Source organism: Struthio camelus, chromosome 1 (assembly GCF_040807025.1).
Source record: "Struthio camelus isolate bStrCam1 chromosome 1, bStrCam1.hap1, whole genome shotgun sequence".
NCBI lineage: Eukaryota > Metazoa > Chordata > Aves > Struthioniformes > Struthionidae > Struthio > Struthio camelus.
This window is the reverse complement of record NC_090942.1, coordinates 172,786,923-172,810,807: the sequence shown is the minus strand read 5'-3', so window position 1 is coordinate 172,810,807 and position 23,885 is coordinate 172,786,923. Positions and strand designations below refer to the sequence as shown.

At 36.8% G+C, this 23,885-nt stretch overlaps 1 long non-coding RNA gene across 2 annotated transcripts; it reads left to right on the top strand.

Annotated features, from left to right (window-relative positions):
- The first annotated feature begins 1,123 nt into the window (after positions 1-1,123).
- On the top strand, positions 1,124-11,184 carry LOC104147639 (uncharacterized). Of its 2 annotated transcripts, none has more exons than XR_694931.2 (4): positions 1,124-1,172; positions 5,725-5,811; positions 7,288-7,384; positions 10,880-11,184. It is a non-coding gene; the product is annotated as an uncharacterized lncRNA (long non-coding RNA). The 2 variants fall into 2 exon arrangements; XR_694932.1 differs by lacking the exon at positions 10,880-11,184 and adding an exon at positions 7,633-7,723.
- The last annotated feature ends 12,701 nt before the right edge of the window (positions 11,185-23,885 follow it).

Sequence of the window (23,885 nt, the reverse complement as noted above, 5' to 3'; positions counted from 1 at the left end):
GACATAAAGTGCTTTCTCCTCCCCATTCTCCATTACCCTTACACACTTCATACAACTTCTTAGCTTCTTTCCTGACTGAGAACATCAGCAGATGTGGTTTGAGCAAACATCCCCATTTGTGAACTCATTAAATTCTTTTGAAGACGCTACATGAAGCATCTTGACACACTGTGCAAGTTACAAAATGGGATATAAAGTTTTGCTATCATTTTCAATGTCTTCTTCCAAGATTCAAACTCTAAAAATTGGTTTGTCTGTACGTTTGAACTCGTTTACCCACTATCCACAGTGTCATACTGCACTTCACTTATATAATGCCAAACTAGAACCTACCACTTTCGGAAAAGGCAGGTTGATAATATTTTCCTTTTCATGAAAAATGATTTTGTCAGAAATAGTGCTACTTTCAATACAAAAAATGGATATAAAGTCCTTTGCACTGTATACATGATGGTTGTAGAATCAAACCATAAGTTTTGCAAACGGTTTATTTTACTAAAATGAATTGTTTTGTACTGGAATGTGATGGCCTACTAATCTACCTGTCACTGATGTTGTAAAACCACTGCCATAGGTCATTCCTAAGTACATGCAGTGCTCCATGTCTAATGGCATTAGGCAGTTGAAATCACTTCTAAGAGGAAAAGAATTGATAACAATGCATGCTTACCACTTGTTTCTTATATTATTTGGTGTGAAAGGAAGAATTTGTATATCTCTAGAATTATGTACCAAACATTGCTATAAATTAGTAACACTAGGAACAGTTTATACTCACCATCTTTGATAAGAAGAGAGTTTGATGATAAATAAAAGAATTCAAAAATTGGGTATTGCTAAGGAAAACCAGATCCAACAGACTAAATCTAGCATTGAAAGAGATAACATTGGAAGAAGAAAAGATAAAATATGTCAAAAACAAATGTTTAAAGGTTTGTAGCCATATAAGACATTTACTATGCCTATTCTGTAAAATTTTTAAAAATTGAACCTGACAGCTTATTTATTTATTTATTTATTTATTTTCAAGATTAGGAACTACAAAGGTCAATGTAAGAAGACTCTGTTATGCTTCTGCTTCTCTGTAAATATGCTACTTTTTTTTCCTACTAGGATATGAGAAGACAACATCTGGTTTTGGTAGGAGTAGATGCAAGGTGTCCCTTGAACTTGTGAGTGCATGGCTATCACTATGGCTGTTGCTATTGCTACTGTTGCTGATAGTGAGATGATTACAAAACATGTGATGGAAGAGTAAAGATCATGCCCCTTCTCCCGTTCTGAAAAAATAACATTGCAAAGGAAAACACATTTCATACTATTTCCACAAAATTTCAAATCTGCACAGCTCCATAAACTCACCCAAAGGAATGAATCCATAAAAAGAAACTACGCTTCTGGAGGCATCTAAATACAGCCATCAAAATATCCCAAACTGAAAAGCCATTTACAGAGTCTAAACTGGGAATACCTGAAAAAGTTGTAAATGTTAAGAGACTTGATTATCCAGTTCTGAAGAAGACCCTTTAAATTGACATAAACCAAGCATACAAAGAATTACACAATCTCAAGTATTTTCACTAGAATTTCCCTACAGCTTTATTTGAAACACTACTGAGACTCTGAAGTGCCACAGCCTAATGTATCTTAGAGAGTATAATTAATATTTTAAATGAGACAAGGTATATTTTTTTTATTTTTCTTTACTCTGAAAATGCCTGCTTGCAATGTGCAGTCATATGCTAAATGTATCACATTCACACTTCATCCCAACCATGCCTCTTTTCAAAGCTTAGTGGATGGCAGAGACCATGGAGACACTCTGGACAAATTCTGCTAGAATATTTCCTATTTCATGTGCTATGTTTCTTGACTGGTAACGTAAAATAGCAGTGCAGGACCATCATTAGCCAGCTCCTGTGATGTTTACAGAATCACAGAATGGCCAAGGTTGGAAGGGACCTCTGGAGATCATCTAGTTCAACCCTCCTGATCAAGTAGGGTCATCTAGAACACATCGCGCAGGATCATGTCCAGGCAGGTTTTCAATATCTCCAGCGAAGGACACTCCACTACCTCTCTGGGCGACCTGGTCCACTGCTCAGTCACCCTCACAGCAGAGTTTTTCCTCATGTTCAGAGGGAACTTCCTGTGTTTCAGTTTGTGCCCGTTGCCACTTGTCCTGTTGCTGGGCACCATGGAGAAGAGTCTGACCCTATCCTCTGGACACCCTCCTTTCACATACTTGTACACATTGGTGAGATCCCCCTTGAGACTTCTCTTCTCCAGGCTGAACAGGCCCAGCCACCTCAGCCTTTCTTCATACAAGAGATGCTCCAGTCCCCTCAGCATCTTTGTAGCCCTCCGCTGGACTCTCTCCAGTAGTGACATGTCTCTCTCATACTGGGGAGTCCAGAACTGGACACAGCACTCCAGGTGAGGCCTCACGAGGGCTGAGGAGAGAGGGAGGATCACCTCCCTTGACCTACTGGCAACACTCTTCCTCATGCACCCCAGGATACCCTTGGCCCTCCTGGCCGCAGGGACACAGTGCTGGTCCATGGTCAACTTGTTGTCCACCAGCACTCCCAGGGCCTTCTCTGCAGAGTTGCTTTCCAGCAGGTCAACCCCCAGCCTGTAACCTCCATCTTGTAACTCCTAACCATGTTAGGAGTTAGAATATGAATGGAGGTAGAGAGGCATTTTTACCATATCTAGATTTAGAGGGAAATTTTCTCTTTGCTCTGAAAAAAGACTACAGTAAGACAGCATTGCATATGTTTCACAGGGCATTTATACAAAACAAATTTGCTTCCTAATGACTCTTTCTGCTGTGAAGATCTTACAGTAGAGTTACCATACCAGATTTCCTGATCTGAACAAAGCTCTTTTATTCAGCAGCCCAAATCAGCTCTCCCTCCCAGCCAGCTGAATGATGAAGAATTGTTACTTATAGAAATGTAAAGGAGAAGTACGAGCAGAATGTTGTATGATTTGTTGATTCTGGCTTCTACCCGCTTCTTGCAGCTGCTGTGGTTTAAAGACTTAGATACTTCCTAGATCTGGGCTTCAGATTAAAATTTTCTCTCATGTAATTTAACAAGAAAGAAAGAGAGAAAGAGAGAGAGAGAAGGAAAGAAAGAAAGAAAGAAAGAAAGAAAAAGAAAGAAAGAAAGAAACTGGCAGTGATGTCTACCTGCAGGGATGAATGCACTAGGATAATTTCCAAAAAACAACAAAGTAAGGTTAAAAGAATTAGTTCCAAGAATCGCAGACTAATATAATTTTTCAATACATAGTATAAAATACTAACTAGGTTACTGCAATTACATATTGATTAGACAAAGAAGAAATTAATAAAGATGATGAGATGTTCCTGGCTCTCAGACAAATTGGTAATTTAAGGAGGGTTTATACCATTATTTGAGAAACAAAGGCCTTAGTTTTCAGAAATTTTCAGTATTGATTGAATCTTCTTCAGTTAAGATCAATTAACTATTTAACACCATTGTAAAAGGAAGCAGAGAGAGAAGAATTAAACTGAGCTGAGCATTTTTGGAAAATTTTATCTATCAACAGTGTTGCTCCTGTTACGAAAAACTGAGACAGTTTCTCATACAGTCGTTGAAACATCACATCATTACAGTGAGCTTGAATCTCTTGATCCTACATCTTCAAGACTAATCAGTAGCTTTCTGTCAGCTGATTTCTCTCTAAATCTAGACATAATAAGAATGTCTGGGATTACTGTCTACCTCCTTTCATATTCTTACTCCTGACATCACAGGAGCTGGCTAATGATGGTCCTGCACTGCTATTTTACGTTACCAGTCAAGAAACATAGCACATGAAATAGGAAATATTCTAGCAGAATTTGTCCAGAGTGTCTCCATGGTCTCTGCCATCCACTAAGCTTTGAAAAGAGGCATGGTTGGGATGAAGTGTGAATGTGATACATTTAGCATATGACTGCACATTGCAAGCAGGCAGGTGATATTCTCTAGTTCCTTGGATTATGTAAACAGGTACTGATCTCTACAGGTACCAAATAGGTCTAATAATAAAACAAACAAAAAAGTTTTATTTAGCAAGACCTTTACTATGGCACGCATCTCAAATCAATTTTGATGCGTGCAGTAAGTATCTATTATTACAGTAGGCTCTGCTTATTCTCCACAAAAAAACAGGCATTTCTAGAGAACAATTCCTCTGACTTGCTTTAGACTTTTCCAATAGGATTAGCTAAATTGTTCCTCACTTGTGTTTGTCTCACTCTATTGATTATAAGGGGATGGTAGAAATATTAGCTCTTGTGTAGGCACCTGCATGGTAGATATCTAAAGGTGGATTAAATTAGTCCCACTGTTAGTTACAAGTTAGATCAAGAAAGTTTATATATGAAGCAAACATAAAATGATTTCAGTTAAAATTTAGCTACCAGATACTGCTGTCTTTGCTCTACATACTTTTCCTGAGTTGTATGGTCAGTTTTAGATCTAGAGATTCAGGGTTCAGAGCAACTTTCCATTTTCCAAGTATTTTCTTGAATTCTGAATGCCCTCCACCTGCCTCTACCCCTACTTATATTCTTGTAGAAAAAAAGAAGCAAAAATAATTGACTTCTGTCTGGAGCTAAGTGTTGAGTGCTTAAAGGGCTTGTACCTTTCATCAGCATATGGTGCTAAACATTCCCACTGATAAACATGCAGGGAATTTTCCTCAGCCTTCTATACTGTCATCCAGGAAGGTATCTGCATTGCATAACTGCATGATTTTTTTTCCCCCTGCAACTCTTTTCCCTTTATTTATGGTTTCTCATCTGGCTAAATGCCTCTGTCTAGTCTGGGCCTTTCACTTACTATTAAAAGTCACCTATGGGGTTACAGATACATTTACGTATGAATTATTATATCAATATTTACATTTGTATGGAGTTACTGTATTTCTATAGAGACATGAGGCAATTTCAAAAAAAGTCTCACCTTTGGAAAAGAAACACTTCTTGAACATGAGGGCAAATTCTCTTCAACTCCTCCCCCAATATGTTTTATTGAAAAACTAGTGTAAAAAGTTTAAATTTCTATTTTGAGATGTGTAAAGGTAAGATGGAGGCACCGTCTGGACTCCTGGCAGGGACTGATACGCAAACACACAGCACAATAGGGTCGATACTGAGTGTTTATTACCTCTGTGTCTGAGCGGGAGTTCCCCAGCGATTTCCCGATCGAGGCAATAATGGAGCGGGAGAGTCCCTGGCACCGCTGAGTGTTGATCCAGGGTGAGGAATGCCGGGGGGGGGGGAGGGGGGCACTATGTGAGGTTTTCATGGACTACACCCATGCGCAGCAAGCATATTGAGCTCATCACTGCTTCCGATTCAAAGCCCAGGTGCAGTGCCACACTGGCATGGGCTCAGCCACGTGACTATGGGTCAACATGCCCTGTTGATGCTCCTTTTCCCACGGAACAGTCTGGTTAGCTTCCATCGCCGATCTCCTTGACATTCCTCTGCATTTTCCCATACTACATGACGTAAAGGCCTAGAGCAAACAGATCGAATGGGAGTTGCTCCCTGTTTAAGTTTTGTCCATTTATACTTTATGAAAGAAAGTTTATATTGTTACTTAAAAGCACACAGAATTTATAATCTGTATGATAACTTAGCACTAAAAATCACTGCTTCTTCAGCTGCAAAAAGAAATTGTATTCCTCATGTTCCTACAGATGGCAATCTGGCATTCAGGTCACTGTTCCTGTGCACTGAGTTCCTGACTCATCGAAGAGCTGTAGTCTACAGCAACTATTAAGCAGGTTAGTCTTCACCATTAACAGAAGAATGGTGCAAAGGGAAATATGTAACAGCAAGTTCAACTGGATATCATTCTTAGATAAAACTTGTATATATAGTCTAGTCTAATGCATTCCACCTTATCTATAGAAAACGGTCTCCACTTAGTTCTTGATATCCATAGGACTATTTTGTAAACCTTAAAAGTATTTTGTTATCAACTGTTCTTGTGGGAATTGCATTGTCCTTGCAACGCAGTGAATTACATGTAGCATATCAGAGTTTCACCTAGATTGAGTTCCAGCACCAGTGTAGGAAGCTACATGAGTAGGATATAAAATACAAAGTGGAAGCACGGGAGTGAATCTTGATGAACTGTGAGAAAGACTCAAATCAAAAAAATGAATGACAGCAAAAGCATTACTTCATAGGTCTTGGCATAGATCTGCATATGGAAAAAAATGTACAGTCACTCGTTCTTTTTGTTGATCTGCACAGAGATTTGTAACACATACAGGTCATAGAAAATTTGAAGGCTCAGGAGACAGAGAAGCAACATGGAAAAATGGAACTGTAGTTAGAAAGAATTATGTTGTTTGCTGCAAGCTAAGTACAGAGATAGGAAGGATCCAAGCAGAGGAAGCAATTATTACTCACTGCATCCATTTCTTTTATTCACCATAGCTATAGGATTTTCATGACATTTTTAGTGATTAGGTCCCAAAGACTCATTGCTGAAAGTTGATGAATAGCTATAATATAATCCAAAGGCCCAAATAATTAATCAGAACATAGCTTTGAAGTGTCAATCATGTCCTAAAGTGGATTACTGCAGCACAATTATGATTCATTAATTTTAAATTTTAAAAAGTATATAGGAATAGTTTTATAGGGTTTGTGCAATACCTCCTTCTGCTATGGAAGATAGGACCAATTAAAAGGATAAGGTAAAAGTTGAAAATTGAATTTTTCTTCTATTTTGAATAAATTGTTCTTTTTCCTAATTCTTCTTTTGTGTCTTTTGGTTCAATCCTCTCATGTTCTGAGATTTCACATAAACTTGTATGTTCAATGAGAGATAAGAATGCTGCTCAGCTGCTCTCAGAATTCTCAACACATTGCAAATTGGGCTCTTTTTGACTTTCCTCAGGACTTACTGGCTTCTTTCTTTCTTTCTCTCTTTCCATCTGTGAAGCTTAATGTCCTTGAAGCGGGGACTAGTTTGGGATTAAATATTGCTTTTTTCTACTTAGTTTAATTTGCAAAAAAGAAATTGGAACCGTGAACAGTACCTCATTTGAAAAGTGGGTTTAATGTCCAAAAAATCGACGAAGTATTCCAGAAATGCTAACTTCATTCTTTACTGGGAAGAGATACTTTCACGGTATATCTTTCACTCCTTTTTCTATCTCTATTCTCCCAAATACTGGTCTATCTCTACAGCTCTTTATCCTCTTAAAAGACAAAAATCTAAAAGGCCCTTTCTTCTGTTGACACAGATGGACAGTCCAACAGCAGCAAGGTGAAACTAGCTGAGATTCGCTGCAGTACTTTGTAAGTGGAGCTGCCTGTTAAGAGCTGGTGTTCTCTCAAAAGGTGAGAGAAGGTATAAAAAAAAGCTGAAACCTTATCTTGTCAGAAGAGGAAAAGCAAGAGAAGCAAATGAGGAAAAGGCAGACTTTTCTGATGTAGTCATCATGTAAATAATTAGCAATATTTGCTTTCCTCACCTATTTCTTCTGTAAACTTGTTTAGATAGAGCATATATTTTTGGAGTTATGAATAAAGGCTTGAGTTTGTATTTGAGTTTTGTCTAATCTGATTTGACTTGCATGTGATTTCAGATGACTGGATAACTCCAAGGCATTCTTTATCCAAGATATTTAACTACACCTATACAACCTGGGGCTCTGGGAAACTCAGCAAGTGTCTCAGCTCCACAGCACACCCTCAGGAGTATCCAACATCTAACTGAGTGGCTCGCTGTTGAACCACACAGGTTAGGAAGGGGATAAGCAAGGAAGGGATTTGGGATGCAAAGTTATCTGCCTCAGGCCTTTTGGTGACACTGAAGGCTGTTTGTCATGCTGTTTAGATACATGAAGCCTAGGGGTAACAGGGACTGTATTACAACATTTATTATCCTTTACCCATTTATTTGTTGACTGAGACCTCCTTTGCTCACTGACTCATTCTTTATTCCCTAAATAACCATTTTAGAGCCACTATTCAGAAAGGGTCTGATTCAAAGTCTAAAGAAATCTATTAAAACAGGACAACTACTGTCTTGAATGGACTTAAGAATACACTTGAAAAAGGATAAAATTAATTGCATATGAGAATGACATGCCTGGATTCCAAATATCTGAAACAGATATATGGATACCGTCTTTCAAAACCTGAAGGGATCAAATTTTGAAGTTGTGTTCTAAGATTAGAAAATAACAGAAAGCAATTTGATTTTAGCTGTGTAAAAGGATATTCATTCCCTAGGAAATTTTTATCATAGACTGTGCATTTCACATCCTTCTCTTTCTCTGATGCTTTGACTTCAGTACTACTGACGAACAATTGTCCTCATTAAACTGTTGCAAAGATAACACTATTCACATTGTTTAAATAAAAATCCAGTTAAATATTATAAAGTTATTGATTTAGCCTACAGCCATTGTTGCTCATGACTTTCGTGGATAAGCTCCAGCTTTTTTATATCTCACACACATAGACGCAGTTGAAATAGCTAGTCTGGATACAACATTTTTATCTTGATAAGTTAAGTGCAATTAACTTGCACATTAGTATGTTATGTCAAATTTTATCTTATTCAGTATTCTATTTTAACAAGTTTTTTTTTTTTCAAATAAGTAGCATTTGAGTTAACTACTGTAACTCTTTTTTAATAAAACTTCATTTCAATGTAAACAGTTTATAAGACATTAGCCTTGAATGTAGGAGTGTTTTCTTTACAGTATAGAGAAAAATGTCACCACCTTCTCTAGACTGTATATATCTCTCCTCGTGGCATGGCATATATTTATATACTACATGTTTATTCTGGCAAATAAAAACAGAATAGAGAATTTATTTGTGACTTACAAAATAATCTACTAATCTAATCAGTTCCATGCAAGCAGAAAAATATTGATTCACTTTAAATGATAATGTTCAGCTCAAAACATCTTTTAGTGGACTATCCGGCTTGTTTAAATGAAAATAAATTGACTGGCACACTGCTTATATTGCAACAAAGAAGGAAAACAACAACAAAAATTCTCAACTATAATGTATGGGAATTTTTTTCTAAAATCATATGAAATGAATAACTACATTAATATTTAAGCACATGAGTAAGAAAATGGGTTACCAGTCATTCAAAGATAAATAGCTTAGGGAACCTTGCCTACTGTGAGACTGCAAAACTAAATAACACTCCTAGTCACAGAGCTTGAAGCATGTGCTCTTGCTTGGTTTATTCTTCACAGTTATGTATGAGAGCGGCCACACTCGCTGCCTGAGGATTAGAGTCGAATCATGGCAGAGGGCCTGGAATGGAAGTTATTTGGTTTTTTAAATAATGAGCACATTGTAGTGTACTTTTGATAGAAGAAAAATAATAGTGTCATATCCTGCTATGCAAAGCAGTAACTTTCACTATAAGCTGTACTAATTTTGAGAGAGCTATGCGGTTGGCAGACACAGGGTAACAAGAGATTTATGAGAGCAAAGATATTGGTATGTGTGATCAAATCCTTTCCAGCCTCAGCCTCATGTGTAAAACCTCCTGTTAGCTCATCATTCATGCAAAGTGGAATACCAAAGAAACCAAAGAATTAGAGGACTGCAATAGCCAAAAAGTCTTTTACCAAAGCAAAAACCTTCAAATGTTATTGTCTGAACTTACTTAGGCACTCATTTTTTATTTCAAATAATTGTTGCATTGTGAAATAGTGTTCTAAGGAGCATGAATGGAATAATAACTGCAAAGCACATGTGCTGAATTAATTTCACAGAGCTAGAAATGCTGCAGATTAAGAATAGCAAGCTAGTTCATTTAACTCTTGCTGTATTTTCTGAACACTGTTCCTGAGGGCCCTGATACATGGCCAATTATCTGTTGCCCTTGCCTTGTATGATAAAGAATCCAGTAATAAGTCAACATGAAAAATGACATTGAAGTATTCAGCAGCACAAGAAAACACCGCTAACAGAGAAAAATGAACATCAGTGGATACACTAGTGATTAAAACTGCAGCTGAATCAGCTACCTTCAAATTAAAATCTCCTGGAGAGAGCACATTTGTGCCAGTTAAGATACCAGCCAAGGCTCTGTAGAAAAATAAAAAAGTACAGACTCTTAGCTAGCAAAGTTCAGGCAGAATAAGAGAAGTGCTTTATACAGCAGTGAAGCTTGCAGTTTTACATTGCATTCCCATGATAGAGTCACCGATGGTGCACACTGATAAAAGCTGTACCACTTATATCACTGACCACCGGTATGACCAATATGATCACACAAATTCCTCTTTTAAAACTCCTGTAACGCCAGTGGTCAAGTTTTATTTAACCCTTGGGATTAGATAATGCATAGTTAACTAATGCTATATTAGTGCCACTCAAAGTTGGTGAGCTCCCTGTGCAACTAGAAGAAAAAAAACATTGCTAAACACTGTCTGCTATCTTTATGTTTATATATACCCAAACAGTAGTGATATTAGTGACTGATAACGTATCAATTTTTCAGTAATACAAGCTGGCAACAATAAATCAGCTACCTCTCCTAGAAGCATCATAGTGGGTTCAATTAAGATATAGCAAGTTGGCTCTCCTGATATCGCAACTGTTAGCAAGCTCAATATGTCAGCGAGTGGTACCTGCTACTACTTATGCTACGTGTCAGCACAGCATAATTAGCACTGAATAGCCTGAGGTATCGCTAAACATTACTTATTACGCAGCAGTGAACTTATTTCCAGCCTACACCAATTCTGGAGGAAGGCAGCATGACAAGAACAGTGTATTGATCAATAATGTTAAACTAGAAAGGGATTTTTATGTAGGATTACGTCTTTTTTTTTTCTTTTTTTTTCCTAGAAAAGCTTTGGTAAATGAGGACAAGGCTTTATGAACGGCAGCCATCAGCATTGCCTATCAAGTTTCAAGACAGCTGTGGACCAATGCAAGGACGTGACTTCCCACTATTGTATCTGAAAAAAGCTACATGCACTGCGGGGTCACATAAGTGGGAGGTACTAAAGATGTATTGAAAAGGAAGTCTCAGGAAGTTAACAAAACTATTGGCTTTTGTCACAACAGAAGATTTGTGCTGAATAGGCTTCAGTAGTTCAGCAGACATTACATGAAAGTGATTTTCCCTGCTTGCTGTGCAAGAGACATGACATAGCCACTTTTTCCATTGTTATTGCATGTTATTTGGCTTGACAGATTACTCATGTTATTCTAAACAATTGGAATATATTTCATCTATAGTACTGTGCTTCACTTAAAAATGACACTTTAAATGGAATTCATTAAATCCAGCCGTGAACTTCTACACTCAGACATGCATATTAATCTAAGATAATCCCTTTAAAGTTCATTCACAGGATACAGGAAGGTGCCACTACTGTCTGAAAATAGGTTAGGGGTTTTTGTCCTCACAATGTCTGTTTCTTTTCATTAACCAAAGTGTGACAAAGATGACTTGTTATCTTAAAGACAGAAATCAAATATCAGTAAGATCTCAGTCCTAGTTTAGGACACTGTGGCTTGCTTTTGCAAGCATTTGTTGAGTAGATTCTTAAAAGCTAAAGCTTAAAATCTGAGCACTGTCAAAATTGAAAGTGATTCCCCTTCTGATGAATTCACCCTGTTTTTGCCGTTAGATCATCTAGAGTTTCAAGGATATTTGGGAAAATATTTTTCCTAGCACTTGTTTTGGGAAAAATAGACAGATCAAATGCAAAAATAAAACTGCAAGCAAAAGAATCTCCTGAGGGCTTCTGCAGATCATCATGATCATGTCCACCACCCAGTTCCCAATGTACAGGCTGAATGCTTGTGCTCTGCCTTCAAAATTTAGTAGAGAAAGCAAAATACGTCATTATTTTTTGATATACATTGAGTTTTACTAATTGCCGGATTTATTGCTTCCTTCCTTGGTGAAACTTTGAAGAACACTTTTGGGTTGTTAATTTTTATTTTTCTGAGTGATTCCCAAACACATCTTTGCTGTAGGGGGAAATAAGCCTAGCAAGGAATGAGTATGTTTGCTGAAACTCCTTATGATTTTGATAACATACATTTGCTGTTTCTGATGGAAGTGTTTGAACTTATGTAAATATCTCCTCTATCTGAAAGGTTTCTGCTGCTTTCTTGGATAAGCATCAGAGTTTGGGGCCTGTGACCTTTATTTACAAATTCCGGTTGCATAGACGACAGTACCTAAGTAATTTTATAAAGGAGCTGTGGTTTTAATGTCTAATAATTAGAAAACTCTCCTCTTCCTTCTAGTAGAGCAATTAACCCCTTGATTAAATTTTGTCCATTATAATTATTTATTTCTGAAAATGTCACCACACAATGGGGAAAGTAGCTTAAAGGCAGCAATTTGGAAAATATAAATAAGCAATGTAATACATGAGATGGATGTATGTATTACAGCAGTGTGGCAGAATCGTCAGTAGGGGATAAGAGAGGGAATTAATAAGATGGTTAAGGAAAAGAGATCAAATTCTGAAAGATCTGAACAGTAAGACCAAAAGTTTATGTAAACAAATGGAATGAGAAATAGTGTAGTGACTCAAAAATGGATAACATAATAAACAAGACAATGGATAAGCATATAGACCGTGATTATAAAGACTGTTATTTTTTATGTAGTTCATTGTGAAAGTTATGAGAATTCCAAGGTCAAGTGAGTAAGTGATCACAGCGATCAAAATGAAAGATTTGATATAGTGGTTTCAATGATATCATTTAGCTATAGAAGAGGACTTCTGATCTGGAACCTGTGTGGAAAGAAGCTGAGGAATGTGCACACATATAACATTTTCATTACTAATCTAACAACCTAAGTATACAAAAAATTCAATCAGAAATTTTTTGATTAAAGAAAATAGACAAAGTCTTCTCCGGAAGAAAAAAATCACCGGCAAAGCCAATTATACCTGCTGAGGACTGTGATATTCTTGGTTATATGAGCTGCTTGAGTGTTCCAATTCATACCACTCACACGTGCTAGTAAATAGTTTCTGTATAATGCCTTCATCTAGCGTACCTGTTCATGAGGGGTTAACCTAAAGAATGAGATTCATCTCACCTCAATTTAAGTATCTAAAACCTAAGATCCAGGCTATTCATTTAAACTTTCTTCACAGACAGTAGAGAGAAAGAGACATCTCCAGAGACGCATTCATCATGCTTCCAATAGATACCTTTTTAAAAATGAACTAAATCACTCTCTGGAGGTCTAAGTTCTCTCTTTCCATTAATTATAAAGAAAGCATAGACAACTAACTTGGACTACATGCCAAACTTTTAAAAGACTGAAGTTAAATGAATATCATTTACAGTAACTTGTCCCATAGTGAGATGAATTTCTCTAAGAATAGTTCCAATTTACATTATACTACTCAAGCTTTTACTGTTGTATTCATATTCATGGCTATGGAGGCACACTGTTTTAAAAAAAATCATGTGGAAACTTTATTCCTTTTTGCTTTTTCCATGAGAACATTCTTTATTACTTCTTTAATTAGACACCATTGCTAGCAGGGAAATATTTTGACAGTTGAATAGTCTTTGTTCTAAAGACAAAAACAGCAAAAGAGAGGTAGACTGTGCAGAAGAAGGGAATAGATACATTAGTTAGTTCTTCAGGAGAGTTTTCCTTGATCCAAAATTCCTGAGACCATTGATTTCAGAGGTATTGGTAAATCCTTATGACTACTATATATTGTGTGTATGCAATGAACAACACAACTAACTAAAAAAAGGTTATAAAACAATTTTAAATCTCACAAATAAATACAAGTACATACATAAATATTCATGCACACACTTCTCCCTACTCTCCACTTTATGCTTTTCATTCCAAATTTTAAATCCAGTACGACTGGATAGGCACTTACAGCACAGCTAGCAAACGGGGGGGATAATCAATGAGTTTCTAGATAGCAGACTAATAAAAAGAAAATAGAGTACTAAAATCTATTTTCTATGAAAAAAGGGCCCAGATATCTTAACAGAACCTAACTCCATATCTTAATGCTTAAAAATAAGGAGGACCTGTTTGGAGGCATAACCATCAGTGGCAGCCTTGGCTGCAGTAACCAAAAGATCACATAGTTCAAGATCCTAAGGAGCGTGAGGGAAGATAAGTAGAGAAATAAATACCTTGGACATCAGAAGAGCAGATTTCATCTCCTAGAAAAAGATGTGCTCAGGGAACCAGTAGCAGGGATCCCATGAAGCTCTGTCTTGTAGGGCAGAGGAGCTCAGAAGTGCTAGAATTTTCAGAAACAGCCTTCTCAAAGCAAAAATGTGGTCCATCCCTCAAATCGAAAAAGGTGCAGGCATAGTAATAAATCAGCCTAGTTAAGCAGTAAGTTACTGAGAGAGCTCAAATACAAAAAGGAAACATGAAAGATGGAAAAGGGGACAGATTCCCGAAGAGAAAGCGTTGCTCAAGTGTACAAAGATGCTGTTAGGAAGGCAAAAGCTCATCTGGAGCTCAAACCAGCAAGAGATGTCAAGAATAGCAAGAGAGGCTTCTATAGGTCTGTTAGTAGCAAGTGGAAGTACAAGGAAGATGTAAGATCCCTGCTGAACAGGACTAGAAAGTTATTCACAAATGACACAGAAAAGACTAAGGTACTCAATGCTGTCTTCACCTTAGTCTTTATGCATAAGGCTAGTACCCAAGCCTCTGTGCCAAGAAGCAATGATGAAGCAAATGGTGATGAACCACTGATAGCAGAAGAGGGTTGAGCTAGAGACCATCTGTACAAATTGGGCATATACAAGTCTATGGGACCTGACAGGATGCATCGGAAGATAGGTGGCAGACATCATTGTAAAGCCACTTTCTCCCATCTTTGAAAGATCATAGAGATCAGCAAAAGTCTTAGGTGACTGGAAATGTGTAAATATTACCTCCATCTACCAAAAGAGCAAAAAGAAAGGTCTAGGAAACAACAGACCAGGTGGTAGGGACTTCAGTCTCTGGGAAAACTGTGGAATAGGTCCTCCTGGAATCTATTTCCAGGTACACAAAGGACAAGACAGAGACTGGTAAAGTTAACACAGATTTACTTAGGGTAAGTTGTGTCTACCTAACTGCCCTATACAAGGAAACAACTTGCTCAGTAGATGAAAGGAGAACTGTGGACTTACCTACATTAATTTGAGCAAGATTTTTGACAGGGCACCCCACAACTTTCTTGTTGACAAGCTGGTAAGATACGACCTGGACAAATGAACTTCAAGATGGATGGAAAACCGGCTAAACTGCTGAACTCAAAAAGTGGTTATTAGTAGCTTGAAGTCAAACTGGAAGACTGTCAAGAGTGGAGTTCTTTATAACCAATCTGGGTGACAGGATTAAATACACCATTACCAAATTTGCAGATGATACTAAACTGAAAGGAGAGGTGGATACACTGGAAGAAAGAGTCAAAATAAACAGAGTTCTCAACAGGCTGGAAGACTGGGCCGAGAGGAATTGCATGAGATTTAACAAAGATAAATGTAAAATCCTGCAGCTGGGATAGAATAATCCCAACCAGCAGTGCGGGCTGAGGTTTGACTGGTTGAGGAGCAGCTCTGTTGAAAAAGACTTTGGGATCCTGGTCGACTGCAAGCTCAGCATAAGCCAGCATTGTGCTAATGAAGGTAATTTCCCTAATGAAGGTAAACTGTGTCAGGGAGAGCATTGCCAGCAGACTGTGGAAGGTGATTATCCCACTCTGCTCAACACTTTTTAGGCCACACCTAGAATATTATGGTCAGCTTTGGTCTCCGCAGTACAAGACAGAAAATAAAAAATCAGAGCAGGATCAGAGGAGGGCCATCATGATGATTAGAGTGCTGGAAACAGGGATTCAAGAAACAGGGATTCTTTCATTCTTCAGAGGGGATAGAAAGAGGTTCTCTGTTCACAAAGAAGTTTAGCGAGCAGATGAGAGGCAACAGGCACAAGTTGCTTCAGGAGGAATTCGGCTTGGATATAAGAAAAAAAAAAATTCTCAGAACAATTAAACTTTGGAATAGGCTGCCCAGAGCAGTGGTGGAATCAGCTGGAATCAAGCTTCCAGCCTGAATACTGGAAGTATTCAAGATCGCTTGACAGGCCCCTGGATAGCCTATTCTAAGGCCCTGCTTTCCACAGAAGGTTGGACCAATAGGTCTCCAGAGGTCCCTTCCAACGTAGATTTTTATATCATTCTTTGATTATCTTTCATCCAACAACATCTGTATTTGATTCACTGAAGATCATCAGGCAAATTAATCTGAATAAACTAAAGAAGTGAGTTTAAAGAGGATGAGTTTCACTACATCAAACCCCCATGTGGACACTCTTATTCACCACTTAAGGTGTCTTAAGTTGACTAACCTTAGCTGACTTCCCTCTCAGTCAGCTAAAGACCAGTATTTTCTCACAAGCTTGGACATGCTCCATTTTTTAATGTTTATATTTAAATACTGTATATGTGCTCAAAATATTGGTTAAGTATATTTAAATAAATACAGACACATTCAGAAGATTGCAGTGCTCTCCCCTCAGAACATTAAGATACCACCAGTACTCACACAGTCTATCATCAGAGATGATAATGAAGGGTTCTGTCTGTATTGTACCAATCTGGTCACCTGATGAAAACATCTCAGTTGGTACACCCTCATTCAGACATTTATGTTGTACTGGTACCGATGCCAGGTTTTTTGAGTAACTGCATCTGCAGCAGACACATTATACTTTGGAATAGTGGTGAATGTTGAACCACACAGACTTTAATCATTATAGAGGAATGCACTTTGCTACCTTCAAGTGAGAACCATCATAAGGTTAAAAGTGTCTAGCATCAGCCATTAATCATGTCTGGGTCTGTTTAAGCTCAGTCGCAGCATGGCTATTCATATGCCTAGCTGCTTTGTCAGAATATTGTAAAACATGGACATTTGAGAACGAGATCTAGGGATGCAGCACGAATGTTGTTTTTCCACTATTATACATAACCATAAGGAGGGGAACAGTGGACAACCCATAAATCTGGCCTCTCTGCAGTAATTTTTAATCTCATTGAAATATTGTGTGGTGGCCCACTTAATCTACACAGTGGAATACTTGTCCTGCAGAGTCACGAGCTATTTCAAGTCAGCTTCTTTCATCTTAATTGCTCCTTCTCTCTCTCTCTTTTTTTTCTTGCATAGAAATGAGCACTTGAAAATACATAGTGACCCCTTGAGCTGATCTATGGGCCTATACGGAATATGCAGCTCACCTTGCCTTACGTGATATGGCAAAATTATCTTGAAAGAGAATGCAAGGTAGAGAATGCTGCAAAGATAAAATTGCCTAAGACAGAGGTAGCAATTTTTGCCCAGTTTAATTCAGTATCTTGGAATTCTGTCTTGGATTTTTCAAAGAATCCTTCTTTAAAGAATGTTTTCACCCTGAAGAAAGAGGTGTGCTCTCAAAGTAAGATAATAATGATGCATAAATTGCCTGCTTTGAAGCTCTGTTAAAAACTCTTTGAAGCTTAGGGGTAATCTGGATATAGGCACTACAGAGGCAGACAGAGTCGAGCAGACAAAATAAAAAACAGCTTTCAAGTTCTTCTGCTCATTCCTATGCACCACTGCACCTAATTCACATTTCTTAAGCAGTCTGTAACCTGTGTCAGTCTCCAAGAACAATGATGCTTCTGCAGGAGCTGATTCAGCAGAATGAGAACTAGCGAGAACAGCTCTACAGTATTTAAAGTTGTGAATACAAAAAGCAAACGGGGGCTTGAATTAAACTTGCCTTTCTGAACTGCTCCACAGTGCAGAAATATTAGCAATCCTGACTTCTCTTTTGCATATAGTCTTAACAATGAACTGCATATAAACAGTCAAATTTCAAATATTATAAAGCAAAATATTACAAGTGTCCTTAGCACTTCATTTTTATGCACAACTGCTGTGAGAGTTCATCTCAAAAGAAAATGTAATCTCTGTTTATAAGAGTACATGCTAATGAGAGGATACTTCTTTGATATTATTATTCTTAAGATGAAATTGGTTTCTGGTTTAGATTTAATGTTGTCTACTTAGTGCTGAAGGCTGGTGAAATATCGTCATTTACATTATGGACTTGTAGTTAACAAATCCTCTCTGAATAGATCCAGCATTCCTTTAAATTCATTTAGTACAACTTTTCATGCCCAGGGCTAATATTCCTAGTTTTGCAGCAACAAGAAGATTTTTGTCCTAGAGGAGGAGAACATCTGCTAGATGTTCTACAAAATATTTTGATTACAATTTACTATATAAAATTCTTATTTCTGCAGGGCCTTTCCCTAGAGCAGAATTATTTTATTCTATGAACTGTGAAGAACTGTAAAAAAACAAAAGAATGGAAAGAAACTAGGCACAGAGAGCTCAAATATGCAGCAGTTTGAGTTCAGGTGGAAGGTAAGTGACAATGTTAAGAGTTTAAATGTACAGATGAAGTGTCCTGGCACACATTCCTGTGCCCTCTTTACTGGGCCCTGTCACGTCACTCCAGCTGTCAACTGACGCTTGATACAAAAATGTAAAATCCACATGACGGATAATTATGTGCTACTGTGTTCACATGAGACTGTTCTTTTTGCATCCATAGAACTAGTGGGATGCTTGTGTCCTGAAGTATGGGACTGTCTTCTGCACATCTCTTCTGCCTAATGCATCTACTAGCACCCTTATAAGTGTAATACATTCAAAAGGACAATAAAAGAAATAAGAATATACACATTCCTTAAAATCTTTTTAGCATATTAGAGATGCATTGAAAGCTGTGAGCAAAAACCTGTTACAGTCATTGTGTATAAGATTCATCTGACAAATGTAGATATTTACAATGCAGACATCTAATGTGAGGTATTTGTCTTAAAATTCCTTCATAGTGGGGACGGAAGAACAATCTTCAGCAGGATGTGACTCATCTCATCCTAAATTAAACATTTCAAACAGGTCATATAAGGCAATACCAAAAAGTTCACGTATATTTTTTCTCTATTAAGTACTAAGGAAGTTTAAAGTGACCAGCTCAGATGCTGGCATTTTCACTGCGGGCCTCTTAAGCTGGGTAGGATGAATCTTTGGAAGTTTGTCCATGGATTTCAGTGAATGTAAAATGAGTACTTATGGAAAATTAAGCATTAATTATTTCTAGTATATTTCTTTGATATACCTTTAAGGCTTTTACTATAACACTGTATTTCATCGAAATTAGTTATCAAACAACAATATTTTCTAAGTATATAATCCCAATATGTTTAGACGAGGGCTGCTTTCTGTCCTTTCCACATTAGGTTCCTGATTATTTTACCAGTCACAGCTAAAAACAGTTTCTTCTGTGTATGATCACAGGGGTCATTTCAGTAGTCTCCCTGTCATTGTCTGCATTTAAACTGATCATACATTTTAATTAATATTGTTTTTAAAAAGGTAAACTCACAAGACAAATAGCCCTAGGAAAAATAATGCTCTACCTCAGTTTAAGTAATTATGCACCCACATTTTACTATTTTACTCTGCAGGAAGACAGATTGCTATATTTAAAGAGATGTTGTGGGAAGGACAATGCTCATATTCATGTGACAGTAGGATCTGAATCACTCATTTTCAAGTATTCTTGGTGATTAGTTGAAACTAATCAAAATGATGCTAATGGTGCTCTCAGAAGATATTGGCTGGCTGTATTTAAATCCCCAGGTGGACTGGAATTTGCTTAATATAAAAAATAGGAACAGAACACACCCGTAATTTCATCCAATCTACCTCCAGCCAACACAATGTACTTAAATTCACTAGATGGCACTTTCTCATAGAGTTATTCTCTAAAGCTCTCCTAGGGAAGATGAGGGTGGTATGGAAACCATACAGCCATGAAATTATAGCATACGGTGAGGGAGAACCTTGCACATGATCTTGTGGAGAGCTGTGGTGTCCTCATCTGCTGCACACTACATCTTTCCTCCTGTTGTGCAAACCCAGTCACTGCGAAAAGCAGCTCAACCTGCCTGAGCTGCATCTAACCTGGAATGGGAGAAGGCACGGAAGTAGAAGATAGGTGCTATTTGGGGAAGGATGGGAGCTAATGCCTCAAATTAATTATACCTCTTGTAACTACCTTTATAGTAAATCCATGGAACTAAGTGTAGGAGTTTTCCTGGAGAAATTATTATGACTTTTTTATTCTCGAAGTGGTTTCACCTCAGATTTTTGACTGAGGATCTTGTTTTGCCAAACGGAGATGATGAACCACAGTTATCACTGTTACCTTATTCTGAAAGCAAGAGACTATGTAGCTATGTAGGATAAGAAAGTAATAAAAAGCATTGTAGATATATTAGCAGAAGTTGCTCTAAAACCTTAATGGGCTTTGTTTATTGGTTAAGAAAAATAAAAAATGCGTATTTTTAGCTTAAGAAGACTATTTAAGTTGTTTACTAGAAAGGTTCTTGGTTCTTGATTAAAAAAGAAGATGATAAAGTACTAAATCAAGCTTGCTATTAATAATATGATATGTTAATATATAACTAAGGTACAAACACAGCAATTTTATAAGCGTTGATGCTGGTTTGATATTTTGAGAGTATAAAAAAAAGAATTAGATCCTTACGTATTAGGTGTCTTCTTTATAAAATTTTCATGTAAAGCTGGTAAAATAGAATACAAAAGAAATGTTGAAAAGGTGGCTTCTGGGAGCTCTTCCCAGAGTAATATTTTTTTAGAGCCAGGCTACTTTGATTCTGATAGGCCATGTTAATAAAACAAGATAAAAGTGACCCACAGTCACAGGCCGGCATCTTCAATCAACCGTTCTCCATATTTCTCCCTCAGAAACTCTTGCTACTGAATGATGCATGAAACTTACTGCTTGATACAATGTAGCCCACTAAATGATGACTAAATGGTCAGTATTTTTTTATGATTATGAAATTGCACTCACTAATATCAGGCCTCAGTTTGACTGCAGATTTTTGTATACATAATATATGACTTAAATGAACGCATTCTTTGTTGTCCCTCCAGGCAAATCTTGGGGAAATTTTAGGAGTCAAGGCTACATGTGTTACCTAACACTAATTCTAATCAGTTCACAAGATACAGATATATGGAAAGATTTTTCAATTTTTATTTTGAGTAAATTCAGTGTATTTTTAACTTTTTTTCTTTTATTAAGTTTTGTTAACTGTGATATAAAAGTTTTAATAGGTTTTGAGGTAAATGTGGTAAATGTAAGAACCTGTTGTAAATTAACCTTGCCTTATTTTGGATTCATAAATAGTTCTATTTCATATGGATTTATGCAATTATTTATATGAATTTTTTGCATTCATCAATTTTAGATGTTCTATGGTATCAAAATGGAACAGGCAGATGGAGCGTAAGATTTAGAAGTTACCTCACCCTTCTGGAGCAGATGAGCGAGGACAGCTGGAATTGCCTGCGTAAATAGGACTAGATGCCATGTTCAGGCTCCCAGATAGCTCTCAGGTATCTATAATGTAGACATCTTTATTAGAGCTAGTTGAACTAGGCTTTGTTTGTATCAAATGGAAAAAAAAAAAAAAAATTCCAGGATATGACTCATATGTCCTATTTCAGATGCGTACTTTAATATAATCTTCTGTCTGATGATATAGAAAGGAATCTAGACAAGTAAAGCAGATGGAAGAATCTATATTTGGTCATATTGGTCTTCAGCCTTCTTTCCACAGCCCCAAATTACATCATGTAATGTGAGCTGGTCCTGAGATCCTTGAGCTAGTATTGACCACATTAGCTCCTGAAAAGCTAAACCTTGTCAAAATGGTTCTACCTGTTGAGTTAATTAGCCTTGGATTTTTTTTTCTTTAGACAATAGAAAGAGTTTTCATGATAAAAGGTTAATATTTTTGTGTGGATTGCATATAGCTGTTTTAGGTATTTGAAGTTTTCTGTGGCATAGATTTTGACAGTATATTTTTTACATACATGAAAATAAAATCTGCCTTTCTCATCATCTGGTTTGATGTCTTCCATTGGACAAATTGGATAATCTTTTTCATTTGGAAGTTTCTCCTTTCTTAGATAGTTTTTAATATTTCTAGAATTGTTCATGTGAATTGTGCATAATCTAACATTAACCCTAGGGAGGAGGAAAATTACTATAATCATAAGTTTTTATGCCATGGAGGAGCATAAACCAGACATGAGATAGCTTGCGATAATCTTATTTTTAAACTGAGACAAAAGATTCACAGTTTGAGTCTCAGGTCATCTTACTAGGGAAGTGATAAAACTCAGAAATGTTTTAATTACTATGTAAATCAAATAGCATGCTAGAACTATCTGATTCAAACAGACTAATTATCATTTCAAGGGATTTATAAATTCTGCCAGTATCTGTACCAGAGTCTCCATGAAAATCAGTATTTTCTCTTTCAGAGCATAATCATAAGCATATAGTCGAGTCATGACAGTTTATAAATAAGATCATTTAATTTTCCAGTTCTGGTCTTAAATATTAAGTGAAACATGTAGACAATCTGTAGTTAATCTACTATTAACTAAAGTAGATTTTAATAAAACTGAAGTACCTATTTTTCAACTATCACTTACAGATAAGGCACTTGACTAAAAGACATCTCACACTACATGAAAGTTAAGGTCAAGTTCAGGATGCAAGTTTCTAGATTTATTTCCTCGCTTATACATGGACTTTATGACTTGCACACCCACAAAGAATTTCTTTTATGGTTAGTTCTATACCTGCAAACCTAGGACAATTGTATTTGGTTCTCCTTTCTACTTATTTTTTTCTCTCATGTCTCTTTAGGACTACAAATTGTTAACACTTATGCATGAGATCAGCCTCATTAATTGTGCAGGAATTACAAATAGTTTTGTAATTAAGATAATTTGTAAGCATTTCCAGGATTGGGGGCTTAAATTATTAAGCTTTTGGGGATAATTGCTGCTTTCTGTGCCTGTGGGTTGCCAAGTACAATGGAACCTTGATCTTGCCTGAGGCTTCTAGGCAGTATTTAATGCAGATAAAAATCATTATGCAGATCTGTACACCAGTCAGCATTCACTTTCCAGGAAAAATTTCCACTTTATAAGTCTGATATCAGCACAAATGGGACAATACCAATCATCTTTATTTGATATATCTTGATCTAAAGATTCACCTCTTGCACTTAAAGGTTTTAGACACAACTTTATTATCACTGTTCCATGCAGACACAAAGCTGAATACATTCATACAGCCTTAGCCCATCAAAAATCTGTAAGTAGGACCTAAATATTAAATATTTTGGGCAATTTAAGAGACTTAAGATAAAGATGTGCTCACTGAGAATAAGGTAATTCCACAAAAGCCAAATTCTTTTGCATCAGTGGTAACTATAGAAGTCAGGAACTACACCTGCCAGAATATCTTTAAAGAAGTAGAGTTTCAGTAACTGCCATACAGAACAGGCAGAACAAACTGGCAAACAGTAATTCAAAATCATCAAGACCAGATGAAGTTGGAAGCTATAAAGAAGACAGTGCTGAACTGACTGTGGAATGTAAATTTTTTTAAACAATGTTGGTGCTACAGCTACTTAAAAAACTCTCCAAAGGGTTGCCAGGAAGATTTTGAAATTTCAGACTGATACATTTGATTTTCATATGAAGCGTATAGGTAAAAACTATAAAACAGAATAGATTTAGTTGATACATTTACAGGTATGTTGTACTAGAGAAGAACAGCATTACCTTAGTAAAAGGAAGGCTTTTTCTCAGTTTCATGGTAGAGGAAAATTGTCAATGAACCTATATCAATCTATTAAACATACTCATAAATTCTTAAAAAGGG